At 39.8% G+C, this 9,274-nt stretch overlaps 1 pseudogene; it reads right to left on the reverse strand.

Annotated features, from left to right (window-relative positions):
* Positions 1-343: 343 nt before the first annotated feature.
* On the reverse strand, positions 344-7,458 carry LOC106564082 (zinc finger protein 345-like; annotated as a pseudogene).
* Between the last annotated feature and the right edge of the window lie 1,816 nt (positions 7,459-9,274).

A 9,274-nucleotide genomic window follows, 5' to 3' on the forward strand; every position in this document is an offset into this window, starting at 1 on the left:
TCCATATTCACTTCATGTTTTCTAATAAAAACACAAATATATGTTTCAGTATACTTTGTACAATTCAATTTCATATGGTATAAACAGGTAAACATTCTGAGTGAACAATATAACGGGAGCACTGTGTATGTTCTCTGATGAATTTTAAATCAATGTGATGTGAAATATCAATATACATGCTAGGAGAAGAATGTCTTGTTTCCTGTGAGAATTCTCTCATGACGTTTAAGTGACTGTGATGAGTAATATTTTCCCAAAGTCTGAGCATTTTTATAAGCCTTCTACTCTGTGTGCAGTCTCATGCGTTCTTCCAGGCTTTCTAAATGGGCAAACGCTTTGCACACTAGGAGCAATGGTAAGTCTTCTCCCCTGTGTGTATTCTTTCATGTTGTTTCAGATCCCTTAACTGGTTACAACCCTTTCCACACTGGGAGCATTGGTAAGGCTTCACCCCTGTGTGTATTCTCTCATGTCGTTTCAGACCCTGACCAGATGAAACTCTTTCCACACTGGTAGCAGTGGTAAGGCTTCTCCCCTGTGTGTATCCTCTCATGTTGTTTCAGCTCCCCTGACCAGCTGAAACTCTTTCCACACTGGGAGCAGTGGTAAGGCTTCTCCCCCTGTGTATATTCTCTCATGTCTTTTCAGGTTCCCTAAAAGCCCAAAACTATTTCCACACTGGGAGCAGTGGTAAGTTTTCTCCCCTGTGTGTATTCTCGCGTGTCTTTTCAGCTCCCCTGGCTGCTTGAAACACTTTCCACACTGGGAACAGTGGTAAGGCTTCTCCCCTGTGTGTATTTTCTCGTGTTGTTTCAGGCCACCTAACCTGCAAAAACTCTTTCCACACTGGGAGCAGTGGTAAGGTTTCTCTCCTGTGTGTATTCTTTCATGTTGTTTCAGCGCACCTAACCAGTTAAAACTCTTTCCACACTGGGAGCAGTGGTAAGGCTTCTCCCCTGTGTGTATTCTTCCATGTCTTTTCAGGGCACCTAACCGGTTAAAACTCTTTCCACACTGGGAGCAGTGGTAAGGCTTCTCCCCTGTGTGTATTCTCTCATGTCTTTTCAGGTTCCATAAAAGACAAAAACTATTTCCACACTGGGAGCAGTGGTAAGGTTTCTCCCCTGTGTGTATTCTCTCGTGTCGTTTCAGCAACTCTGGCCAGATGAAACTATTTCCACACTGGGAGCAGTGGTAAGGCTTCTCTCCTGTGTGTATTCTTCCATGTCTTTTCAGGGCACCTAACCAGTTAAAACTCTTTCCTAAATGATTGAAACACTTTCCACAGTGGGAACAGTGGAGTCGTCCTGCTGGTTTGGACGTCCCTGGCTCTGGTTCCTCTGAGTCAGGTCTTTCTCCTGCCAAAGCCAGTGTGTTTAAAAAAAAAATAGAGACCTGAATGAAACCTCCACATGATAAAACGGCCTTGCTACGAGGGTAAATAATAATCAGATCCCTCAATAACCTCAGGCCAGTTTTAACAATCTTAATGTGATTTTAAAACAAATGTAGAGCTTCCTGGTAACTACTAATAATGTTTACATTACTTATTTTATTAAGTCTGTTTTAGAAGTCAGAACACAAAAACTAAACAGTTCTAGGACATTGAAGACACAGACTTCGCTAGATTCCAATCGAGCAGGTGGTTCTAAATATATAACTTTCATAGCTGTATAATACAGAACGCGTCCTACACACTTCCTTAAACATAAAATAAGTAAAGTAGTAATTTTGTGTGGAAGTCCAAAACTTGTTTTTACGTCAAAGACACAAAGCACATCAAAAAAATCTCCCCGTTGTTGAAAGGGTTCGACACACGCTGTTTAACTTCTTTGGGGTAGGGGGGCAGTATTTTCACGTCCGGATGAAAAGCGTGCCCAGAGTAAACTGCCTGCTACTCAGGCCCAGAAGCTAGGATATGCATATTATTAGTAGATTTGGATAGAAAACATTGAAGTTTCTAAAACGGTTTGAATGATGTCTATGAGTATAACAGAACTCATATGGCAGGCGAAAACCTGAGAAAAATCCAACCAGGAAGTGGGAAATCTGAGGTTTGTAGTTTTTCAAGTGATTGCCTATCCAAAATAGTGAATGGGGAGAGAATAAGAGCTGTTTGAACCAGGTGTCTGGAAAAATGCCATGAGCTCAGTCACGTGCGCGGCCGTGAGAGCGAGCTGAGTTCCTTTTCATTTCTGAAGACAAAGGAATTGTCCGATTGGAATATTATTGAAGATTTATGATAAAAACATCCTAAAGATTGATTCTATACATTGTTTGACATGTTTCTACAAACTGTAATGCAACTTTTTTGACTTTTTGTCTGTACTTAGTGCATGCGCCTTCTGAATTTGGAATAGTGAACTGAACACGCGAACAAAAAGTAGGTATTTGGACATAAATATGGACATTCCGACGAAGATCAAAGGTAAGTGAATATTTATAATGCTATTTCTGACTTTTGTTGACTCCACAACATGGCGAGCATCTGTATGGCTTGTTTTGGTGACTGAGCGCTGTACTCAGATTATTGCAAAGTGTGCTTTCGCCGTAAAGCTTTTTTGAAATCTGACACAGCGGTTACATTAAGGAGAAGTGTATCTTTAATTCTATGCATAACAATTTTATATTTTATCAACGTTTGAGTATTTCTGTAAATTGATGTTTATTTATTTATTTTTATTTCACCTTTATTTAACTTCTCTAGGGCCAGTCGGACGATTTCGTCCCACCTACGTAACAGCCAGTGAAATCCCGTGGCGCGTTATTCAAATACCTTAGAAATGCTATTACTTCAATTTCTCAAACATGTGACTATTTTACACCATTTTAAAGACAAGACTCTCGTTAATCTAACCACACTGTCCGATTTCAAAAAGGCTTTACAACAAAAGCAAAACATTAGATTATGTCAGCAGAGTACCCAGCCAGAAATAATCAGACACCCATTTTTCAAGCTAGCATATAATGTCACAAAAACCCAGAAGACAGCTAAATGCAGCACTAACCTTTGATGATCTTCATCAGATGACAACCCTAGGACATTATGTTATACAATACATGCATGTTTTGTTCAATCAAGTTCATATTTATATCAAAAACCAGCTTTTTACATTAGCATGTGACGTTCAGAACTAGCATACCCCCGCAAACTTCCGGTGAATTTACTAAAAATGTACTAAATTACTCACGATAAACGTTCACAAAAAGCATAACAATTATTTTAAGAATTATAGATACAGAACTCCTCTATGCACTCGATATGTCCGATTTTAAAATAGCTTTTCGGTGAAAGCACATTTTGCAATATTCTAAATAGATAGCCCGGCATCACAGGGCTAGCTATTTACACACCCAGCAAGTTTAGCCTTCACCAAACTCCGATTTACTATTAGAAAAGTTTGATTACCTTTGGTGTTCTTCGTCAGAATGCACTCCCAGGACTTCTACTTCAATAACAAATGTTGGTTTGGTCCAAAATAATCCATTGTAATATCCAAACAGCGGCGTTTTTGTTCGTGCGTTCAAGACACTATCCGAAAGGGTAAAGAAGGGTGACGAGCACAGCGCATTTCGTGACAAAAAATGTCTAAATATTCCATTACCGTACTTCGAAGCATGTCAACCGCTGTTTAAAATCAATTTTTATGCCATTTTTCTCGTAAAAAGCGATAATATTCCGACCGGGAATCTGCGTTTAGGTAAAAAGACGAAAGAAAATAAAGCATGGGGTCGACTCGTGCACGCGCCTAAGCCCATTGTCCTCTGATCGGCCACTTGCCAAAAGCGCAAATGTGTTTCAGCCTGGGGCTGCCTCGATATCATTCAGCTTTTTCCCAGGCTCTGAGAGCCTATGGGAGCCGTAGGAAGTGTCACGTTACAGCAAAGATCCTCAGTCTTCAATAAACAGAGACAAGAAGAACAAGATCTTGTCAGAGAAGGCACTTCCTGTAAGGAATCTTCTCAGGTTTTTGCCTGCCATATGAGTTCTGTTATACTCACAGACACCATTCAAACAGTTTTAGAAACTTTAGGGTGTTTTCTATCCAAAGCCAATAATTATATGCATATTCTAGTTACTGGGCAGGAGTAGTAACCCGATTAAATCGGGTACGTTTTTTATCCGGCCGTGTCAATACTGCCCCCTACCCCCAACAGGTTAACCAGGTAGGCAAGTTGAGAACAAGTTCTCATTTATAATTGCGACCTGGCTAAGATGAAGCAAAGCAGTTCGACAACATACAACAACACAGAGTTACACATGGAGTAAAACAAACATATAGTCAATAATACACCTCTGACCAGATCAAATCAAATGTTATTGGTCTCATACACATTTCTACAATGTTATCGTAGGTGTAGTGAAACAGTGCTGTAATATCCTGGTTGGGATAGGGGGCAGTATTTTCACGGCCAGATATAAAACATACCCGATTTAATCTGGTTACTACTCCTGCCCAGAAACTAGAATATGCATATAATTCGTAGATTTGGATAGAAAACACTCTAAAGTTTCTAAAACTGTTTGAATGGTCTCTGTGAGTATAACAGAACTCATATGGCAGGCCAAAACCTGAGAAGATTCTATACAGGAAGTGCCCTGTCTGACAATTTGTTCTCCTTCTAGGGCATCTCTATCAAAAATACAGCATCTCTGCTGTAACGTGACATTTTCTAAGGCTTCCATTGGCTCTAGGAAGGCGCCAGAAAGTGGAATGAGAGCTCTGCAGTCTCTGGGCGAAAAACAGCAGGGGTTTTTGTGAGTGGTCCGTCTGAGAACAATGACACTGGAGTGCGCGTGCACGAGACGACTCCATTTTTTTCTTTCAGTGTTTGAATGAACACAACGTCGCCCGGTTGGAATATTATCACTATTTTACGAGAAAAATAGCATAAAAATGTATTTTAAACAGCGTTTGACATGCTTCGAATTACGGTAATGGAATATTTTGACATTTTTTGTCACGAAATGCGCCGGCGCGTCACCCTTAGGATAGTGACTTGAACGCACGAACAAAACGGAGCTATTTGGATATAACTATGGATTATTTCGAACCAAAACAACATTTGTTGTTGAAGTAGAAGTCCTGGGAGTGCATTCTGACGAAGAACAGCAAAGGTAATCCAATTTTTCTTATAGTAAATCTGAGTTTGGTGAGGGCCAAACTTGGTGGGTGTCAAATTAGCTAGCCGTGATGGCCGGGCTATGTACTCAGAATATTGCAAAATGTGTTTTCACCGAATAGCTATTTTAAAATCTGACACCGCGATTGCATAAAGGAGTTCTGTATCTATAATTCTTAAAATAATTATGTTTTTTGTGAACGTTTATCATGAGTAATTTAGTAAATTCACCGGAAGTTTGCAGTGGGTATGCTAGTTCTGAACATCACATGCTAATGTAAAAAGCTGTTTTTTGATATAAATATGAACTTGATTGAACAAAACATGCATGTATTGTATAACAATGTCCTAGGAGTGTCATCTGATGATCATCAAAGGTTAGTGCTGCAATTAGCTATGGTTTTTGTTTTTGTGACATATATGCTTGCTTTGAAAATGGCTGTGTGATTATTTTTGGGAGGGTACTCTCCTGACATAATCTAATGTTTTGCTTTCGTTGTAAAGCCTTTTTGAAATCGGACAATGTGGTTAGATGAAGGAGAGTCTTGTCTTTAAAATGGAGTAAAATAGTCATATGTTTGAGAAATTGAAGTTATAGCATTTTTTAGGTATTTGTATTTCGCGCCACTCTATACCATTGGATATTGGTGAGGCGTTCCGCTAGTGGAACGTCTGTCCCTAACAGGTTAACTAACAATACAAAAAAATCCATGTAAATCCATACGATTCCTTTTAAAGATTTAGAAATATAGAAATTGCAGAACGAGCAATGCCAGAGTGTGGAATATAAATATATAGTTTGTTTACAATGTACATGATGGTGTGTAAAGACATTACGGACCGTATATGAATAGAAAAGGTATGTACAGCAGTAGTTATATAGGATGAGCCTGGACTAGAATACAGGGTGGAGTACTGGGTGGTAGACGGCTAATCACAGTGACTAAAGTGCAGGACAGGGTACTGGGCGGAGGCCGGCTAGAGGTGACTATTTAACCGTCTGATGACCTGGAGGTAAACCACACAATAAGTATTGTGGTGGCAGCATTATGTTATGGGAATGCTTGTCACTGGCAGGGATTGGGGAGTTTGTCAGGATCAAAATAAATATGAAAGGAGCAAAGCCCAGGTAAAAGGTTTGAGGAAAACCCACCTCAGTCTTCTGAAAACCTGTTTCCATCACATCTGTCTTGAGTTTTTTATACGGTATGGCTTTACCACCATTTCTGGAGTGCATTTTGACTTTGTTGATAGCTAGCTGTGATAGCTAGCGGTGTTAAGACTTAGCAGCTAACTGGCTACCGATCAACTTATTGTGTGTATGGAATATTCATATTGGACTGTACATCTAGCTAGCTGGCTACTGATCAACCTATTGTGTGTATTGAACATTCATTGGACTTCTCACCTGTGTGCAGTTTCATGTGTTCTTTCAGCTTTCCTGAATGGTTAAATCTCTTTCCACAGTGGGAGCAGTGGTAGGGCTTCTCCCCGGTGTGTATTTGCTCATGAGCTTTCAGGTTTCCTAACTGGGTAAAACGCTTTCCACACTGGGAGCAGCAGTAAGGCTTCTCCCCTGTGTGAATTCGCTCATGAACTTTCAGGCATCATAAATGGGTAAAAAGCTTTGCGCAATGGTAAGGCTTCTCCCCTGTGTGGATTCTCACATGACTATTAAGTGACTGTGATGAGTAATATATCTTTCCACAATCTAAGCATTTGTAAGATTTCTCCCCTGTGTGTATTTGATAAGAGAATTATCTAATAAAGGTAAATGAATCAATAAACCATGATGAATTATTAGTCATACAGCATGGTTAATAAATAATCAATGTAATGATCAATGTAGGGATCGATTGGTCTGATTAGTTCCGGAAAGTCCCGGAACCACTGGAGAGGGAAAGAAATGTGTGTATGCAATTAGTATAGAGAGCTAGAGAAGCAGATGGTCAAGGGAGTAAAACTTCAGAGAGTTCCTAACCTTGAAGGAAAGGAACAGGCTGAGCCAGAAGGTGATAAACAGTGTGAGAAGTCTATGGGGGTTGCAGGTCACCAACAGATTGTGTGTAAATGCATGTGCGTAAGTAAGCAAGAACTATATAATGACTGTTTTGTTATCCTGACGGCAGAACGTTCTCTGAATAAAGCTACAGAAACCTTTTGCAGAAAGTCCTTGCCTAATTATTTTAACCCATTTTCTTACAAACCTTGGGCATTAGTCAAGGTGAATTGATTATTGATTATTATCATCAAGATATAAAATTCTTATAACAATTGGTCCTTCGAGCCGGATCTCAAACTGCCGCTGTCGTTCCAAGGAGACACGGAAACCATGCACGGGCGGAAATATCCGTAAATCAAAGACCTGGCCCTTTACTGTGGGTTCTTTACAGGCCGGTGGCAAACTGGTACGCGACAGAGGTGGTGACGAGATTCAACGAACATTGAAAAACTCAGCTGCAAATAACAAGGTTAGTAAGCTTTATTCATTGTTTTGGGGAATAGCACCTGTATGATTACATTAAATAAGGAGTGAGTGATACACCTGTATGTCTGCATTGCATGATGAAATGAGTGAAGCACCTATAGGTCTGCATTACATGATGAAATGAGAAATACACCTGTATGTCTGCATTGCATGATGGAATAAGGGACACAATTGGGTGTTGGCATTTGATGAGGAAGCGATTGTTGTGAGTGAAAGGATTGATGTGAGAGTGAAAGGAGGGAGCAAGAAGAGGATTTTAATGTACTCTGGGTGTTAGACGCTGAAATTGATGAATATTATAGCTGGTGACCTGGCTTCAGAAGTTCGCGTGGAGAAAAATCGGTTTTAAAGGGAATCAAGTATTCTGCGCGAATGAAAGGCAGGAATCAGTTGTAAATTCAAAAGGATACGAATTCGAAGAGATACAGGGTCCGAAACGACCCTGGGCAACTGTGGCCACTGCATAAAACTAAACTAAGGCTTTTGGTGAGACCTGATAACGTAGTAAAAGGGTCAAGAGTCCATAGGGGGATAGTCGGTACCTAAAGATAGAGTTTATTTAGGTCTGATATCCATGGGAGAAGAGAAACCTAATATGGCGGAGTGAGAAACAGATATTAGTGTCAAGAGTTACATGAAGCAACAGATAAATAGGCTGTTAACTAGGGCTTTACGACCCCTGGAAAAGAGTTTATAGTTGCATACGTATGCGACCTAATGTCCGATCAAGAGTCCCCTCTATAGATAAAGTTTCGAGAGAGATAGAGTTATTATGCTGGGATGAGTGATTGCATGTGAGGAGAATCCAGTCAACAATCGCGAGAAGAAGAAAAACAGGCAGTAAAACCTAAAAATAAAACGGGTTGCGGTGTTTGTATATCAGGATCGGTGTGGGGGATCAATCATTCTAGCAGAACATCTCTATATTGATAATTAAGGAAATTAATAGGTGTTGTTACACATAAAATATATATTGATAAAGTCAAGAGTCACAGGGAACGACAGGAAAATAAGAAGAACTTATAGTCGTATACGTGTGAGATATAAATAATATGTCAGGAAGCATGCGAATAATAATTCTAAAATTCTAGATTAATAACAGTAAATAGCATACACATAAAGATTAACAGCGAGTAGACACTGATTGTATTTGGTCCAGAGTTGTATAAATTAAAGCACATAGAATAAAAGATAGTTTAAGGTTCTTATGAATAATATTTTTAAAATTCTAGATTGGGAGAAGAAGCAGAATAAATACGAGGATACTTTAACAACATGGGTAGTAAATCCTCTAAGGAAATCCCGGAATTGACGGGAGAGGAACGTTTTATGCTGGGAAAAGATAAAAGGAACATTTATTTTGGGCCGAGATGGAGGAAGAAATACGATTTTGATGGATGTTTAAATGTTGAAAGATTGGAATTAATGGTAAAACAAATACATAAGGTCAGTGGGGATAAGACAGAGAAGCAGCACAAAGAGGTTCTTGACACTGCTCGAGTTTGGCTGGCAGAAGCTAGGAAGAGAGCGGAGGGGGCCAGGGATAAGAGCGTTACTAACAATGATTTGGGTAGCCAGGAAGAGACACAGAGAGGAGGACAGGATTTAGCCACTTTATTGAAAAAGTGGATAGAAACGGAGGGAGAGAGAAAGATGAGAACT

The sequence above is a fragment of the Salmo salar genome, chromosome ssa12, assembly GCF_905237065.1.
Source record: "Salmo salar chromosome ssa12, Ssal_v3.1, whole genome shotgun sequence".
In the NCBI taxonomy this organism is placed as follows: domain Eukaryota; kingdom Metazoa; phylum Chordata; class Actinopteri; order Salmoniformes; family Salmonidae; genus Salmo; species Salmo salar.